This window comes from Papilio xuthus, unplaced genomic scaffold (assembly GCF_000836235.2).
Source record: "Papilio xuthus unplaced genomic scaffold, Pxut_1.1 DF826923.1, whole genome shotgun sequence".
NCBI lineage: Eukaryota > Metazoa > Arthropoda > Insecta > Lepidoptera > Papilionidae > Papilio > Papilio xuthus.
Window position 1 is genome coordinate 3,834,978 of NW_013531726.1, and position 20,725 is coordinate 3,855,702.

Sequence of the window (20,725 nt, forward strand, 5' to 3'; positions counted from 1 at the left end):
ATTAAATTTGGTACAGATGTACAACATAGTCTGGAAAAACACATAGGCTTCTAATTTGTTTTTTTTACCGCGCGGACGGATTCGCGGGCCACAGCTAGAGATAAATTAAAGAAATAAATATGTCCTTTTAAAAAGTTTTAAGTTAAATATAATAAAGTATATTTTAAGACAATCAATCGCAGTCAGTAATCCTGTGCTCTAGAAAAGTATGTATATTTGTTTTGTTTAAATTGAACTAGTTTGCGAGTTGCTTGCATTTCATTATGGAGCGCAAGTGTGGCGGAGTATACTGACCCATTTGTTATCTGTCGCAACTGTTTCTGCAACTTTACTAGTTTTACTTCCAGCTATAGAGATATCGCTAATGTTTGTAACGGATATTATTAAGAAATAACTATTGAAAAATTGTTTTGCTACAGTGTACTGACCATAACTTTATTTATATTTTTCTTATTCATATATTGTGATGGGTTTTTAATTCTTTAAAAAATATATTAATATCTTTAGTTCTGTTATGTGAAATCAACGAAGAAAACAAATTTCAACAATTGTCTACCTTATGTATAATAAGTAGAAATTGGGTTTAATTTTAAAATTAATATTTTCGAGTCATAAGCTTATTTCTTAATAGGTTATATGTTCTTTAGATTTACATTAATTACTACTATTACATATTTATTAATAACCCGAGAATTCAAATCAAATCCAAATTATACATTGAGACATGACATTATTTACAGATACTTTAATCTAATCTGTAAAACGATTCTTATCTCCATTAACTAATGCAATTTCAAAGTTGGAACGCATATTAGCATTATTTACAAATATATTTATTTTTATGCAAAAGCAGAACTAACTAGAAGTGCTTGTACATATTTTAAAGGCGGCCGCAAGTACTAGGTGCAACCGAAATAAAATATGTGCAAAGTTTGACATCACTTCGCCTTTCTTTGTTTCGTACGACTTTGTTATTGTTTACTCCTAGTTTTAAATTAATGTCATCTTAAAATACATTATACAACATGCATAAAATTATATTATAAAAAGGAACGCAATAAATAACCTATCAAATTGTTTATGTTATTTTATCAAACACTAAATTTTTTTCTAGATATTTTTATCTTGAAACTTTTAACTCTCTTAGGAAATGGGTTTAACTAACTTACATCCATAAAAATATTTTTTGGTATTGGATAATATAGTTAGAATTACAGACGAACATTTTTTCACCATAAATCTGTCTTATTGAAAAGAGGAATAGGCTATGAGTAAGAGTGCGGATTTTGCACTTATTACCTTAAATTGAACGCAACAAAGTTAACTGCAAAGTTTCGATTAGAGTTGAACTCTATTCGAGAGTGACTTTGAACGTAACACAAAGCTGGGTCCGACTGAATCTCGCTAAATACTTGTCAGAGCGGGCACGGGAGCGGGGCACAGCCACTAAATTGAATTTCCGCGCGAAGACCGACACGCTTCGAGACAGTCGCTATAAATGGAGGCTTTCAAACTTTCTCCATTCAAAACTCGTTCAATTTAAAGTGATTCTTTACATTTATTTAATTCATGTTATACTTAATCTTCTATATAAATAAAACAGTTCACCTGTTTCATTAGTAAATTAAAGCTTCAAAATCAATGTTCTCTCCTATGCTTAACAGTGGTAGACGCCGGTAAGAACGTTTGTTGTACAAATGGGCAGGCTCGCCTGATGCAATACCAAAATTTTGGTTCTTTGTAAAGAAGGGATTAGATTGATGAGAGGCCAAATATAAAACGTAAATATTATCTTAATGTACGTCTCCTATTCCGACCATTAAAGGTACGCAACGTATCTGCAGCGGTCACATCGCCATTTCGGCGAAGTCGGGTGGCCGCTTGATCCTTTGCCATCATATTATATAAAAAATGCTCCTGACTTTATGATACATTTTCTTTTATTTTCCTTGTTGATATCTTTAATTATTTAAGTTTTGTGCTTAATGTAAGTCATTTGATTTAGTATTCAAAACAAAGTAGTATAAGAACGTCATGAATCCTAAGTTATGAGGCTGCGGCTTGCGGACTCAGAACTATTTAAATGGTTTTGAAACGCTCGCTGAAAATAATAGCTTAATTCACCTACACTAAAATCTATTATGCACCTTCATAGCTTAAATATTAAAGTGGTATATTACGTATAATAATAAAAGCGACGGTGGTTCAGGGCACTTGCCTTGTAATCTGCAGTTCTTGTGTTCGAATCTCGTCGTGTACCAATGTGTTTTTCGATATCAATCCGTCAAATCAAATCCGACGTTTTTACGATGAATGAAAACATCGTAAAAACGTACTACATATATCTGCAAAGAATTTCAAACATATGTGTGAAGTAAACCGACCCACACTGGGGCATCGCTGCTATGGCCTAGTCACCCCTGACTTAGGGTAGGCTCTGACTAAACAATTTGTACAATATTGTAATTTACCTAGATATTCTCAAAAATTTCGAACAAATCTCTAATAATTGCAATGTCCAGCTAATAAACTATTGCAGTTTTTTATATTCGATTGTTAATAATTCACAATTTAACACTTATGTCTGTGAAAATCATGATTGTCTCGTTTATCACAACCGCGGCATAATTTATTGGCAACCGCAGCGTGCAAAATTTGCAGCTTTATTTTACAACCTATTATTTGATGCTTTTTATATAAAATTAATATCCTTATAAATTTTAACTGCTCATTATATTAACTAAAATAAGCTCGGTTTTTTTACACTTAGCGCTTTGAAGATTCGAATTTCAGTAGTTAAAAAAGTTCTCCTATTTTAAAAATACAACAAATATAATATCACTTTATAAAATTACGAGTAGTTCATTTAAAAAACAAAAATGTATTAAGGAAAAAATGCAGGAAGTTTGAAGTAATACATTCTACATGACTTTGAAATAACTGAATTTAATTATTATAAAAACAAAAATGCGTAATCTTAGTTCTAAATAGTAATCAGTTATATCGCCGTATTCTATAACGATGTAACTTGATTAAACATAACGAGCCTTCATTGCGTGAATATTAATTACATGAATGTATAAAATCTACACAATATAATTCGTAACAAACCTTAAATTTATAATATCAAGAAATGTTATATTACTTCTTTCGCGCTTATTTTTACTACAATAAAATAAACCAATATAACGCATAACTCTATTTCTTCTGTATGCATCTTTCTATTTACTAATAATAAAAATACTAAAGTTTGGATGAATATTTGTTTTGATGGATGTTTGTTACGTGATATCTCCGGAACGGCGCAACTTACCAAGAAGACCAAATAGGCCAAAAAGTTTTTTTTTAATTTCACGACGAATTGCGGTCTTCAACTATATGTTCATAACATAAAACGGATTTTATAATATAGTGATAGTGATGTACGAATTTGTTTGAAATTAGCATATTTTAGGTAAATTCTAGTCATTATTTGAGTATTTATTACATCCATAATTTAATTTATTAGAGACCGCAGTTTGTGGAATGGATGATTTAATTCTGCATAATCGCGTTATCGAGTACGTATTTAAATATTAAATTTAAAGTTATTTCATTGGCTTTTTTTAGTAAAAACTAGTAATAGTGATAATTAGTACTATCTGTATTTTATCAAATCTTACTAATATTGTAAATGCGAATGTTTAAATGTATGGATGGATGTTTGAAGGTATCTCCAGAACGGTTAAACGGATCTCGATGAAATTTGGCATACATAAAGAATATAGCGTGGAAGAACACATAGGCTTCTAATTTTGTTCTTTTTTATTCCGCGGACGGCGTTGCGGGCGACAGCTATTTAGATTATAAGATTAGAAAGACCTTCCAATTGTAGATCAATATTAAACTAAACTTTTAGAAATAAAGGAACTAATGCGGTTTCGTTCCACAAACATAATTATAACTATTGTTATTTCTACTGCCATTGTTGTAAAGTCTTTATAAAATTTAAAAAGGATATGAAAAGCTATAATGAAGCAAATCTAAATATTATTTTTTGCTTTACAGTTTTATGAGAACAATTTTACTAGAAAATTCCATTCCCATATAAACTTTGCAGTGCTGCATATACGTGGCGTGGATAGTTTAAAAACTTCCTTAATTCCGATCAACGCATACAGAAGTTTGAAATTAAAAGTCGCATTTTTATAGACACGAACAATCTGTAATTAAAATTACATTTTCTTTCAGCGAAACCTTACACTAACGATAGATCTGGAGTATTTGACGGTTTAAATTATATTTTAATTCAAGTGTATATCCTACTAGCTGTCGCTCGCGACTCCGTCCGCCCGGAATTAAAGAACAACTTAATAAGTATAGCATATGTGTTCTTTTAGACTATGTTCTATATCTGTGCCAAATTTCATCACTATCCGTTGACCAGTTTCTAGATTAACAAACATCCATCCATCCATCCTAACTTTCTCATTAATAATATTTGTAAATAAGACTTTTATTTATACACAGTGAATAACGTGTTTTTTTTAGCTACAACTTTTTAAGAAAATAGAACCATTTAATCATTTGTGTAGTGTCTGTAATTGGAGTATTTCTTTCGATATTATAATGACACCAAATTAAGCCATTCATTACGTATGCTGCGGTCTCTAATAAATTAAACCATGGGTGTGATAAACGGCGCAATTACGACTTTCAACAATGAGTTTCGTTAAAATTATACTTGGAAGTAACAACAATCGAATTATATTTACGACATCAAGATACGTACTAACATAAAACCTTTCCTACTATTTGTGTAATTTTTTAAAAATTATTAGCGGATTTTTTTTTATTAATATTTCTTGTACCATTCCCACTAAGCTCTACGCTTTTGCTACGATATGGTTTACGACAATAGTCGAATGGTGGGATTCAAACTCTCGAACTCGATCGGAAATGCGTACCCTTAACCATTAGGCTATTGGCTCTTCGAATTACCTTCTCACATTTGTTTGTCTAATTTGAAAAAAAAAATTAAAAAAGTCAAGAACATTTTAATTAATTTTAATTTACTAACAGATTTATATAGAAGGTTAATTCTGAGTGTGAATACTCCTAAATAACTTAGGATAGGACAACTCGATCGGAAAATTCCTTGCGGTTATGGACCTCGTATTTTGATGTACAATAGTACCACAAATATACTGGCAAAGGTAAAAGGGACTGAGCCCGGAATTTCACCAACTGGAAGGAATTTTCTTACTTTGATTATTAGATTCTTGATTTTTTTGGATACTTAATTATAAAATACTAACTTTTAATATGTAGAAAATTACATCAATTTCATCAAAGAATTAAAAAGGAAGATTCAAACTGTTTGTAATAATTTTTTCTATATTTGGCCAAAATTGAACATTATAGGCTCTCGTGTGAATCGACTGTATATTTGTCGTTACTGAAAAATCCCAGATTGATAAATAACAAATGATATTAGTAATGTAGACAATTTGAAAATACAGCACCCTATATTGCGAGAATTCAGAAGTATTTTTTATTTTAGTTTATGTGTGCATTATTAAAATATGAACTTTAATATACGGTGCAAAGTATGGAGTACAAAAACTTGTAAAGGTAAATGAACATAAATGACTACAATTTAATTCCTTCATTGAATCTGGTATTATGAAGTGTACTCGGTCAGAATTGTACAGCCTACTTTCATCCTAACATCAAGCATAATATTTGAGTTAAAGCTTTTTGTTCGTTTCCCAAGCTATTATACGAAGTACTTGGTTCGCAATCTATCTAGGCTTTAAGTGCTTTAAAAGTTTTCAATGGCGTCTGTTTTATTCAGCATTCCAAATGCAGTTCTTCCAAATCAGTTATGTTTGAAGCATAATACCGAGTGTTGAGTTTGAAGCGCTTATTTTTTTTTAACAACGTAATCCGTTTTACTCTTGTTTGTTTAAAAAAAAATATTAAACATCGCAACGTGTTAAAGAAAACCTAGAAGACGAGGCTAGTTAAAGTGTAAATTCATTACCCTAACTTCCTTCATATTAACAGTAAAATACCACACTATTCCAGAACAATACGTACAAAATAAATAAACTTCAAATAACTCACGACGTGAAGTGGAAGCTCTTTTACTATATAGAATTTCTAAAGACAGCAAAGGAACAAGTTTTAAAATTAATTAACAGCTGCATGTTCTAAAGAAAGTCGGATCGAACTCTATATAATTATGCTCAGTAATAGCACTTTTTTAATTTTATATAGATACTATTTTAACAGTATGGGCGCTTGTTTGACATAACAAATTTATAACAGCCGCATTAATTTTTCACAAAGTTCAAAAATTTCGACCACCAGTATAGCTTTGAATGTTTAAATAACACACATTATTCTTAAGCATTAACCCAATATTGGAAATAAATAATAGCTATAATTTCATTTCGGGAACAGTTTATCTAACTTCTAATTAAAACAAAAAAAAAACATTATTTCTTTCTATCAAATATGTTCATGCATTATTTCGTAGCACATTGTAGATAACTGTAGCAGAAGCGTAGCGGAACAACTCGTTTTTAACAGATCTATGTTGTTTTATTCTAAGCGACGTTTTTGGCCGTCGGCGTTTACAAATGAGCGCTTTCTTTCTACAAACGCCACACTTAGTTGTTTGTGACAATTGTTACTGCAGTAAACCGGTTTATGGTTCTGTATCCATCTGTGAATAAATGCGTTGTTGATTTTTGAAGAATTTGTTTGTCTATTGTTTTAATTAGTTAGAATCATTTAGATCGAATAGCGCGCTTTCGTTACCAAGTCAAGTGTCAGATTGATTAGTAAGGAGACACGGATAAACGTTGTCATTTTAATAAGGCTAGTGTCGCACCGATACACCGGCACAGTGTCAGATTTTCTTCCTAACAATTGTAATGCAATACATTGAGATGTCCATCAAAACAAAACACAACCATGATATCATTGTTTGCAGTGAAATTAATCTTTATCTTTTGTATGAACACCAAATAACAATTCAGTACAAACGTAACAAAGGTGACCAAAACAATTTGATAACAAAAGATATTTACATTATCTGTAAATTGCCCAATCCTGTTTCATTTGACAAGCCATTTACCTTAATATTAACATATCTTTGTATTTTATAAAGTAAAATTAGGCCTCGTGTTTGGATATTTTGACCCTTAAATTTCTTTTCCTTAAAGTAAACTTACATTCAATTGGCTATAGATACAATGGAAAGAAAAATTGGGAAACCTATCTATCATCTTATTTACTCGAAAAAGTCGCGAAGCAAAGAAAATGTAAGTAACCGTAATACTTATTTACGATCGTTTTTCTGTTTTTTATCTAAAGTAGGCTTAAGTTTTCATAAGTCTTGTTTTTATAAACATTTAAACTCATAAAAATGTAACACCTATCCAAAAATTACTAGATAATATACTTTGTAAGGGAATAAATTACTAAAGTATAATACTGCCAGTTTCTATTTAAGATTTTTAACTTTCTTTTATACATAAAAGTTAATTTAAATATATTAATTGGATCTTTACTATTTAATTTCTGCTTTCGCAACTTTCTTGTCATGTGTACTATATATAAAACTCATGAATTTGACCAGACAAAGTTTAATAATTGTCTTAGGCAAACCAAAAAAGATTTTCAACTTTAAGTTTTTTGAATACCTTGTTGATTATATAACTTTATTCAAATATCTCTTAATTCTACATTAATTAAACTTAATATTTTCTAGTCATACGAATTTCAAACCATATCATCGTATAATCTTAATAAAGGTTTGAAATAAGCCTGTATGCAATTTATTAATTTCAAATGTAATATAAACGTAGTATTTTTATCTATTTATTTTCGTAATATAAATCAATACGTATTCAATAATTTAAAAGGTAAGGTTAAATGTAACATTCATATATAAATTGGTATAAGTTTAACCAGTTTAATAAATCCTGAACGTTAAGAGTACTCGTAGAACTTTTAATAGAGATAATTTGATTCGGTATTCAAAACATCCGGAGTTATGAATTCAGAGTTGGGTAAACGGAATTTATGTAAAGGTGGGAATAAATTATTTATACAAGTATTATATTGAATAATTGCTTATGTATTTTGATAAAGCATATAAATAAATAGCAAAAATGGTTCTCGAAAGGTTCTACGATAGGATTTTTTGAAGAAAAATGTTGAGAAGTTCTCGAATCTTTCATCATCATCATAATCAGCCTAGATTTATCCACTGCTGGATGTAAGCCTCCCCCATCGATTGCCACAATGCCCGGTCCTGTGCCGCCCTTTGAATCTTTATTCGATTCAAATAAAATAAAGAATTAATGTAATCGAATGATCTCTGTAAAGAAATATCAATAGAACGTAAAAGTTATACCCAAGCTATATATTTGTACGTTATTCTTTAACGCCATTAGGTTGTTTCGCTAAATGAAAGCGCAAAAGCAACGGAAGCAGTTTATGACAGATAACAAATGAACACAAACTGCAGCGTTCGGTTCCTAGTTATTTCTTGCTTTATAATTGATGTTTACAAGCGTTGCCTAAATGGTTATAGTTCTATTGTATATAATACTAGGAATAATGAGTATTCTTAAATATAAATCGCCACCCGTACCCCAGGTCTCTGAAAATTAGTCCTAAAAATTGTAATCTTAACTACTGCCCGATTTAAAAATTAATACTTACAAAGAAGATAGAAAATTGTTAGCCTGCTATGTTCTTAATTTTCTTTTAAATCTTACTAATATTATGCATATATATGGATGTATGGATGTTGATGTTTATTAGAAAAGATTCAGTTCTAGAGATATAGAACTTAGCCTGGAATTACACATAGGCTACTAATTAAGTTTTATTATAGTTGCGCCCTGACAGAGTCGCGGGCGACATCTAATACCTCATAGGATACTTACTACTGTTGCCTCTTTAGAACAATATAAATAAATAAAATAATTGTCACTGAATATCACACGATATTAAGCGCAAAGAACTAAATGTTAGACAAACGGAGCTAAAAAAAACATTACCGATGTATAACTCGGGTATTTGCATAATATCCATTGTATTGAAGCTGTTGCAAACAAACGTAGAATGTTTTTTTTTGTTAAAACTGGATTAGTTTCCTTGTTCGGTTAGTACAGAGTTCAATTAGGATTTACCAGTTCAATTTCCGCTTGGCGGTATCAAATAAACTATTGCAATCTAAGTTTCATTACGGACTCTAAGCGTAATTGATTAAAAGTTTAGTTGAGTGATTAAAATTAATAAATCAAGGTTCCTATCAACTAATTTTTAGCATTATGTATATGTAAACTTATTGAAATGAACAATTTTACTAATTTACTTCTTTCTATCTTAGTGATATAAATGCGAATATTTGGATGGATGTTTGTTTGAATGTCACAAGAACGGCTGCATAAATCTCGCTGAAAAGCATAAATGTATAAAATAGTTCTTCCAGAACACATAGGCTACTAATTAAGATTTTTAATAATTTCGCGCACACAGAGCTGCGGGCGTCAACTAGCGGTAAAGAATAAACACCTTAACCTTTTTTCTACAGAAAATAAATAAAAAACTTAATGTTAACGAAATGTTAACCTTTAACAATGGACAGGGCACTTAAAGTTAAATGAAAAATGAATCGCCATTTTCACAATTCTTAATGCAAAGTAAAATTAAGCCGGCACTTTATTTTACTTATAATATTTTTAGTCTCAACATAATGTTTCCATGACAGTAATAATACAAAAAGCCTTTATAGATGACAAAAAAGAGTTATACAAGTATAGCTTGACAGGGAAAATAATAACTTACAAAAAAAATTGGAACTAATTAATTTACTCATATCAGTCGCGTTATATACTGTAAGACCATTGAAGGAACCATGACCTGATTTTATTATTCTCAGTTACGCTATACTACTATTTTATTGACTAGTTCCCCCAACTTAGTTTAAGCACATACGGCAGAATATTTTTAACTTCACGACTTATTTAATTCTTTACAAAGCATGTTGTTGCTCGTTTATTTTTTTATTATAAGTAATAATATATATGCAATTGATCTAATGTTCCATATAACTCTTACATAGTGCTGGCAAAGAGCGATTTGAAACTTTTAATGGACCAATTTAGACTTCTATTGGCAACGGAAACACAACTGAACTTGAATGCAATTTACTAACTTGCTATTTTCAAAACGTTGTCTGCGTTTGGAGAAGTAAAAATAAACGCAATTTTTACTAATAAAATGTAAATGATTTTACAAAAAAAAATATTATCAAAGAATCATTTTCCAAAGATAACCTGTAATACTGACTTTATTAAAATAAAAATAATAGAGTACTATATAGGTAAAATATGAAATAAATTTTTATTCTTCCTCTTATTATTAACGCTTATTATAGCTCAGGAAGCAGCACTTTATATCTTATTAAAAGATTAATTATTTTTACTTTACACCACCTTAAACTGGTAAAATAATAGATGTTTTCAATAAGTCAATTTAGCGGAAAATAATTCAGCAAACATCGTAAGCAGAAAAATGTCTTATTATCTTACAAAATTTCCGTATATACTTAAATATTTTGATATCTTAGAAGCAAATTCTTCGAGCGTATATTCTAAGAAAATTCAGATTTAAGATTCAAGCGTCTAAGTTTAGCAAATAATTGCTGCATTGTATCGAGCAAATTTCCCTTCAAAACCGCAACCTCTATGACTATGAGGGAGCTACGCTGTTAGCGGTATTTGCATTATACGAGTAATAGCTTGTTTCGTAATAACCTGTATATACTTCAATATTTAAACTTTATTATGTTATTACTTAAAATATAATATATTTCCATATCAATTAAGAATTTTCACCAGAATGACAAGGGAGTTTTTCTCGTATAAGTAAGGATAGTTTTTTATATTCAAGCTATTACCCGCAACTCCGTCCGCACGAAATTTAAAAAAAAAACATAATTAGTAGCCTATGTGTTTTTCCAGACTATGTTCTATATGCATGCTATATTTCATCGAGATCCGTTCACAGTTCCAGAGATACCTTCATCCATCCATCCAAACTTTCGCATTTATAATACTAGTAAGATATGGGTACGTAAGTATGTAAATTATTTTGTGACAACCTAAAGATTAGATGTTCTCCTATGTCATATGAACACAATCAGTTTGCTTTGTTTCTTCAAAGGTTGACACCTTTTCTTTAAAATATGTTATTAAGTTACATATTCAACTGTTCAGTGTACATCTTACCAGAGGTATCGTCATCACTTAGAAATTCTAGACCAGTACAAAGACGTATTCTGTTCTACTATTTATGAATCCGAGAATTCGAGGAACGGAATTTGCGATTGGTGACGTCATTTTGATCATAATTGAGTTTAGCCGTTATTTTTAAACTTTAATTTGTTTCGATTTGTCCTTTTTATTAAAAGCATTTTTTTTAATTAGGATTAGTTTCCTTGTTCGAAGTTCAATTAGGATTTATCAGTTCAATTTCCGTTAGACTACAATGTGGAATCAAAATATCTAATTGATTCACTTTAATTTTTAACATTTAGTTAATTTGGCGTAAAATTTTTGTTGCTGTCACATACATATTTATAAATTTAAAAAAAAAATATCATAGTAAAAAAAAACATCTTTTCGCAATAAATACTGCAGCATTCAATGATTCTTCTCTACATTGTAATTGATGAATGAGTGACAAAGAAAATTTATTAAAACAAATTTTATACAAACCACAGACAATTTTAAAATTCTAATGTTTAAAGGTCTGGTTAATTAAGTATTATTTTACTTTCATTTCAGCAACAGATGTTAAGACGTTTTTTTCCTGCGACAAATCGAAGTCAATAGCGTCCCTCAAGTGTCACTTGCAATCGGTTGGCAGCACAATTAGCAGAGCCTTTTAAATTCAGACCTTATTCCTGATTGCCTTTGTTTTTTTAACTCTTATTGAAATCGCACTTTTTATAGACCTATTTAGTTCTAAATAAACTGTTAAAAGTATTTGTAACATAAGGTACTCATAAGTTTTAAGGCTTGAAATAATAATTGTTAACATAAAAAGGAAATGTATTATTAATAATTCCCTTGTAAAGAACACCAAACTCTAATTGATAAAGATGCAATATACGAGTACGTTAACATGTTTTGTATGCAAAATACAGTTATATCGACCAACTGTTGACAAAATTTATGATATACTAGCTCTCGCACGAGACTCCGTCGTCGCGGAATTAAAAAAACTGAATTACTCGTGTTCTTCCAGGCTATGTTCTACATCTATACTTAATTTTACCGAGATCCATGCAGCTGTTTTGGATATACCTAACAAACATCCATTCATACATCCGTCCACACAAACAATGTAGCATTAATGAGATATAGTAAGATATTTTTTCAACTGTAACAGGGAATTAAAACATAACAATCTCTTTTTTTTTACCTTTCACAATAGTTAATTTGATTTTTTATACGCAGAAATTCCTTCATCACACGAAAGCTAGACTATGGCAGTTGGAATTGCCAATCTGCGGTTGTATTCTGTGACATTGATGTCGTTCTCGACCAAACCTATTCCAGTTATAATTAGTTTAACGTCTCTAGATCAGTTATCGGATTGATAACATCGTTCAGACATGAATATTTATTTCATAGTATTTCAATATACCAATTATTCGATATGTTACACGATCAAAACATTTATTTTTCAACCTTTATTTATTTATTTATCATACTCTTAATATAGTACATTTCATATATAAAATTAAAAAAATATACAAAATATATTATTTTAAAAAGAAAGCACCACAGGCTGCGGAAACCCATGACTCAAACAACCAGTGGTCAGGGCTGCAGACCGGAGCCTTCTCACGATGCGTGCGGTTTCTAGGATAACTGCCTTTTGTATCTGGCCCTTAATCCAACTGTTTAACGAGAGCTTCTTAAGATGTTGGTCGAAGCTCTTCGCTATCAGTCTATGTTGGTTATTACTACTTCTCTCTTTACGTTATAGAAGCAGCCAATGCCAATTTAACTTAGACTTAATAAACACGAGACGTAACAATAACCGTTGGTTTCTTATACCTAAATCATGGTATAAAACATATCGTCATGTCTGTCATTATTTTTAACAAAACAGATAAAGATATATGATTTTAACGGAGATTTTAGTCTCAAAAACCCACGGTAAGTTCGACGACGTAAACTTTGAACAGATGCTAGATTAGCATATAATATTTAAGTGTAGACTATTTTTAAAGGTAACGTGAATTAACCTAAATAATACTAGTACTAAGTGTTAATGAAGAAAAAACAATGTAAACAGTAAATAATAATTAATTAAAAATAACTATTAGTTAATTGAGTACTAATGATGTAAAAACGCAATTTAATATTTACGTATTCATAAGTTGGCCAGTTGGAAATAATAAATGGAATTAAAAATAAATTCAATTAGTTTATAACACAGCACAGTACTGTTTTCTACAATAGTACTAAGAAACACTCGCTCATTGAGCGCAGAATGAGATTTTTAAACTCATTAACTGCTTTTGCTTCGCAGCTCCAAACGTAACTCAAAACTATGAGAAAATTAAAATAACGTTTACTTAATTCATTACAATGCACTTTGTAATATACATACAGAATATTAAAATATTTTTATTTTATTATTTATTTTAATTTCGTATATAAATGAAATCTCTCAAAAGGTATGTCCAAAAGAATTTTAGCTAGAGCAAAAATTGTTTTATAGATGGTAAAATAAAATAACATTTCTTTGATGTAAATGGAAATAAATCTTACTAACCTTACTAATATTATAAATGCGAATGTTTACATGGATGGATTTTTTGATGGTATCTCCAGAACGGCTTAATGGTTGTCAATGATATTTGATAACCTTAAAGAACACATAGGCTACTAATTAACGTTTTTAAATTCCGCGCGAACGAAGTCGTGGGCGACAGCTAGCTTTTAATATTCTTCTGATCCACGACAGATGTTTTCTATGTGTGCAATTTTCATTATAGTTAACTGTTAGCGACATAGACTATTAATTTTCTAGGCCATGTAGAGAATTAACGATTACTAATGACGCCGGCAGCTTTGACAGACTGCCAGATAATTAATCTATTAGTCTCCACAGGTAGCCGATAGCTCTTTTACGCTAAATTAGCCCAACTTTATTCTACTTTATTCATATTTACGAGAACATACTATTTTATTTAATTTAAATTCCATATATTTGTTGCGTCTTCTGTCCATCGTCCGATAACATCTTTACCTAATTAAAATCATTCTATCTTATGTAAGTTTTCTAGTAAAAATACTATTTTTGTACATTTATTTTTCTTAAATAAATATTGCGCAGAGATTTTAACAGTTAGAACATAACTTTAGTTTTCAATTCACGCTTTATTGAACAACAGCGGGCTGGCACAATTGGATTGTGTTGCACACGACATTCCTATTAAAGCTTTACCGGTCGGCTCCCTAATTGCTCCATCTTGCGTTCAGTTACAACGTTGCCGTATATTATAAAACGTTTCCGAAGCAAACATCCTTTTTTCTACTTTCTACAGCAATGAAACTAAAAATAATTATGTTATTATTTAAAACAGCGATTATTGTTATCGGTTGATAACGTTTAATATAAACTACTAGCTGTCGTCCGCGACTCCGTCCGCGCAAGGTTAATTAGTAGTTCTAATTATCAACCTATCAAACTTTCTGTTCTTTTAGACTGTGTTCCAAATATAGTCTATGCAGCCGTTCTGGAGATACCTTCTAACCAACATCCATCCATCTAAACTTTCTCATTAATAATATTAGTAAGATAGTTGAGTTATTTTTTGGTTACATTTTTATTTGTTTTTTGTTTGTTACTGAAAGAAATAAGTTTACGTAAATGTTTATATGAAAGGAAAACGTTTTTGGCATGCACAGGATAAAGCAATTAGACAGCAAACCAATAAGGCTACAATAGATCCGTTGTACGTACGATTCAATTGTTCCTGCCTCGTGATATTCAATGGAGCAAATAGCACACACAATATAAAACCTTTGTGATCATAATAAATGAAAACAAACAGGAGAAAATATTCCTTAATTTTTAAATATTTATTAATAATCATTTTATTTTCCCTCTTTTTCCATATTATTGAATATCATTTCCTTTTTATTTCCCGATTGCTATTTTTTTAATTCATAAGGTGGCAAACGAACGAACGGCCACCTGAAATCGCTGAAATAGCGAAGTGACCGTTACCCATAGACATACGCAATTGCATATGCGTTGCCTACCTTTAATCGACGGAGGAGAAGATGCACTGAAAGAAAATATTTTCCCTGTCTATGCATCCTCTCATCCGGAAAGACAACTACCACTTCCCATCCTTTCAAAAAGTAAGCGCCTAATCACAAATAACATAGAGATTCAATTACATTTTGGCTAATCTAACAATAGCCTAGTCTTTGATCTCTGACTATGACAAATGACTATGTCCTAGTAACTCCTGACTTAGGCTAGGCTCTAAGCCCCTCATTGCGGCAATATGAGCTGATGATGATGATGAACAATAGTAGATCTCGCAACAACAATATTTGTTGGGTGTACGGATGAGCGGAGTTGATACGTGCAATACCACGATCACAGATAAAACATGCAAATGTTTAACTAAATAGTGTCTCACTGTATATTTTGGAGTAATACAGTAACTTTTTATATTCCATTGAATTTCTCCATTATTTTTTAATTCATTACTATTCAAACGTTTTATCATGTCGAAAGACGCCTCTGATAGAATTTTAATTCCGTGTCTTTCGAAGTGCGTCAATCAAGTGTCAATTGTTGATGGTGTCGACGCGACGGCCGCATAAGTCTTACGTTTCTTTTTGAAAATAATCAACGGAATTTTACATTCAGTGCTGGTAATAATGATTATTAGAAATGTAAATTGCAGACATTGTTATTAATGCTTTGGTAAAATATTATTGGCCAGATATTATTGGATATTTTAAATGAATTCACTATCGATCGATAGACGTTTTTCGATTAGTTTTAGAATAACGTAATATGAAATAGCTATTTCATAATATTAATGTTAATCAACTTTAATTGATGATAAGTCTTAAGTCATTATAATAAATCCTCAAACTTAATTTAAATGTTTTAATTAAATTAAAAAAAAACAGAAGTCAACTTTTTTAATTCGATTTTCCCGCGAAATGTTACGCGCTATTATATTGACGTATGAAAGTTATTAAATATTATTTATTTACATGTTGTAATGCAATTGAATATCGACCACTTCGCAGACTCCACATAAAAATCTGCAGACTGCAGTGAGAGTGCCATTCAAAAAAAAACATTGTAGATCAATGTAAATATAAATGAAAGACTGGCTGAATATTTTGAATGGGCTGCGAAATATGAAGCACTACCTGAACGGGACCATTCTTTATTGTTTGTATAAGTTAATTGTTAATTTTTATTAATTAACTAGCTGCCGCCCGCGACTTCATAAGCAAAAGGATAATAAAGAAGTCTTTAATATTGTCGCATACATCAGCTGCCTTCCCATTACAGACACCTTGATTTCTTTCCACGAACAAACGCGGCCTTACGGACAGAAATAAAAGTCAGACAGACAAACATTTTAAAATTTGTTTTTCCTATTAAAACGATAAGGTTTGGCTTTAAATAAATAATAGCGATTTCTCACTTTTGAATAAAAGTATATGAATATTAAGATAACTTAAGTTATTAAAAGAGAAGTTTGTTTAGTTGAAATAAAGTTGTGAGTTAACTTGGTTGCAAGTTATTATATATAGGTAGCACAATAAATCGTTTAAAGTCGAAAGTAAATAGTTTCTTTATTCAAATGAGAGATTTTAAAGTTTTATTCAAACTAAAAGAAAACTTATAAATCTAAAACAGTTTTTAAATAGTGGAGATTAACTAAAAAAATGTTTAACAGTAAATTTGGTCAATTGTTCCGTCGCGAATATATATCAAAAAAATATAAATAAACCAACAATGTTGCCTTATTATTTTCATGTACTAGCTGTTGTCCGTGACTCCGTCCGCACGAAATAAAAAAACTTAATTGGTAGCCTATGTGTTTTTCAGACTATGTCCTAAATGTATAACAATTACATCGAGATCCTTGAAGTCTTTCTGAAAATACCTTCTAACAAATATCTATCATCCGTCCAAACATACGTGTATTGTTCACGCCTACATATCAAACATAAGTCCATTGACAATATACAGATAGTTAATATCATTTTATAAAGACTTAACTCTTAGCTAAAATTGACTTGTTCCTAGTTCTACACTACGCTAAAATTAATAGGAGGCAGAGTGCTTTCCAGGAAAACCAGTAACGCTACTATTGGAGCTTTCAATGAAATTTTAAAAGCTTTATTGATCAAAATGATGTTGCATATATAAAATGTATATATTATAATAAAATAGTAAAGTATTATAATAAAATAAGTTCAAACTTTAAAGATAAATAAAATTGGTTTCTTTATAAAACAATGAGTTTATTGTAATTATATAAAATTGACTAAAATAGGTAATATCAAAATAAAATTGCGAAACAAACAATGTGCTTAACTAAGGCCACAAACCATTTTTTTGTGTGATTATTGTCCAGAAAGCCGCATTAGTTACAAGTGTTTTCAGAAACGGCTGGACAGATTTTGACGGGACTTTAAATTTAAAGTAGCTTATGTATGCACGGCTAAAATCGGATAATTCTTTTAAAATTCACTTTGACGAAGTTGCGAGCAACAGCCAGTTTTCTATAAAATGTGGCACAATAGGAAGATAAGCTAATCTATAATCTCAGTAATATACTGGAAATTCTACATCTTATGAATGAGAAAGTTTCAGCGGATGGATGGATGTGTGTTTGAAGGTATATCCGGAACGGCTAAAGAGATCATGATGCAATTTTACACAGATGTAGAACATAGTCTGAAGGAACACATAGGCTAATTATTTTTTTTAATTCCGCGCGGGCGGAGTGGCGGGCGAAAGTTAGTAAGAGTTATTACCGTTCCAATAATTGTTGACATTTTAAATGAATGTTTAAATTACACACTCATTTTTGATTGTTCACTTTAACGTTTTCAAACAATGAATGTGGTGCTGGTTCGTAGTATTTTCAATATGTTTATAATTAAATTGTCAGGGTTTAACAATACGTGTTTGTTGTTTTAGAAATACGTATGCTAATAATATGAATTTATTATAATTCAAATTAATTTTCACAGCTTTAAAGATATGTTAGATTGAGAGTTTTAAATTTACAGACCTAATAAATGCCTTGCGTATTTCTCACTTAGAAAATAGTGTACACTTATTTTCCAGTAATAGGGTGCCCAGATGGAAATAGGATAATCAACAAACTGGGAACCAATTACTTGAATCTAATGCAAACGAAGCCGGTGCTACTTTTTAACTGCTTCTTGACTGAATAATTCTATTTCCTTATACTTGCATTCATTGGTTCGAAAAAAATATAAAAAACAAAAATATAGCTTTTATTACATTTCAATGCAATGCCCGTGGCATATATACGTTTAAAATTGGATAAACAAAAGATAAGAAGAAATAATCCTTTTCTGCCTTTTCTAAAAAGGAAGGGAAGAAAAAAGATTCAACTCGAAAGAAGATAGAAAGGAAAAGGGAATCTACATGTGTAAATTTAAGGCAGTTAACGCACCCGTATTTTATTGCAATTGCCACTTCTAATTTTAGAGATAGAGAGGAGAGCCGTTTGCTCATTTTCTACCTTTTACTATAAGAAAAGGAAAAAAAGTCTATCTAAACATAACTACATAGAAATAGGTTTTGAGATTCACATTCTATAACTTTCGATTTCATAACATTCAATTTAAATTGTAGTAGCATTTTAAATTCAATTATTTATAACCCACTTATATCGGACTAATAAATCTCATAAAGCGAGTCTGTCTATTTCTTTGAACGCTGTAATAAGTTCAGAGCACTGTGAAGTACTGCACTTTAATATTGGAAGCTAAATCATTTTTACGAGACAGCCAAAGAATTTCATTCCGAACTCAATTTTAATAGTAGTTATTTTGTATTTAAAATACTAATTTATTATTAAACTTTAAATAGAACGAAACGTATAATTGAACCTTAAGTATGAGTGTGGAGAGGTACACCGGTAAAGGAATGCCTAGGAATAGGTAACATGATTGAGAAGGGGGTAATGACTAAGGCGACTGTAGATACAAAGATTTAGAGGAAGTAAGCTTGGTTCGCAGACCCTATATAAGTGGAACAAGATCTGCGAGATGATGATGGTTAACTTTAAATGGAAATATGAATACAATAAAGTTAGATAAATGTACCATTCGATACCACTCCCTCTTAACAGCTTCAAGCAAATTCAAGAAGTAAATAAATTATTAATTTCAAATAAAATTTGACTACAGGCTTCGGAACGCACCGCGAGCTTTGAAAATTATATATTAAACGATATTTAACAAACACAAAACTATATTCATTAAAATAACACTCAAAAAGGCTCACTCATACCAAATATAAGTTAAGGCGTAAATGGACCTCATAGGAAGAGGGTTGAGTAAAGTTGTACCAACTTGTTAACGTCTTTTGTCTCGATATTACGTCGTGTTTAGAAACTTCACTAATCGCGGCGAACGATTGAGTCATCTCTCGGAAGTTAAGGGGAGTCCAAAAGGACTCTTTGGGGCTCTCGCTCAACGCGATTGTATGCGAGCACGCTGAGTAGTTCCATCTAATCCATGAAATTATTGAGGATTTAACACGATGATTGAACCGTATGATTTAATTTCAATTCAGAGGCAAGATATTAATAAGTGATGGATAGAAAAGCAATTACGTCTTTTGTGTCCCGTGGGTTACAATTTCATATAAAAGTTAAGTAATAAAGAGTGGAAAGATTTAGTAAGTAATCTACATACGTGTTCTATAATTCATACATCATAACTTGGGAAAATTGTCTAGGTCGTTATCTAATTCTGGAGCGCGCTAACAGCGACAGCAATTTGTAGCTGGAGCCGAGCTCTGCAGAATTGTTCAAATTATCCGAACATCGACGGCGGAATAACGTGTCGCTTGCAACGACTGCGGCTTTGGGAATTTCCTTCAGGCATTCGCATAGAAAAATTAAAATTTTAATAAAAAAAAAACTCTTACTTACATTAATAGTAGGTATTCAAAAGCTTCTTCGTCCTCATTGTGTCTTTTTACCTTAAAATATAAAACGTAAAAGCGTTTAGTTCAGTAATTGCGTCGTTAACAAGTTTACATTTAGGCAATGTTCCAAATGTTTCACATTACCATCATTGTCTAATGCTTTGAAAGAATAAAGCAATATGTAAATAAAACTACAAACATTATTGTATATCCGTATTCAAAAACATTAAAAATAATTAGTCATTGCGTTATGTGTCTATTTAAATCTACCTTTATCTTATTTTATAATGAGAATAAATCTACTTTGACAAATTATTATAAGAAAAGATCATTATTAAGAGAAATTATCATAAGAAACGTATTCATTTTGCAAAATTAAAATAAGAAAATGAAAACTCTTACCGTAATGTTATAAAATAAAATAATTTTTATCGGAGCTGCAAGTTGTGAC

The 20,725-nt window shown here is 30.6% G+C and overlaps 1 protein-coding gene across 1 annotated transcript in view; it reads right to left on the reverse strand.

The window, feature by feature from the left end:
• Positions 1 to 20,336, reverse strand: part of LOC106122333 (lachesin) — a 92,383-nt gene extending 72,047 nt beyond the window's left edge. Inside the window, exon 1 of the mRNA XM_013318273.1 lies at positions 20,279 to 20,336. The gene's annotated coding sequence lies outside the window, so the exon portion shown is untranslated. The remainder of the gene's footprint in view (positions 1 to 20,278) is intronic.
• Between the last annotated feature and the right edge of the window lie 389 nt (positions 20,337 to 20,725).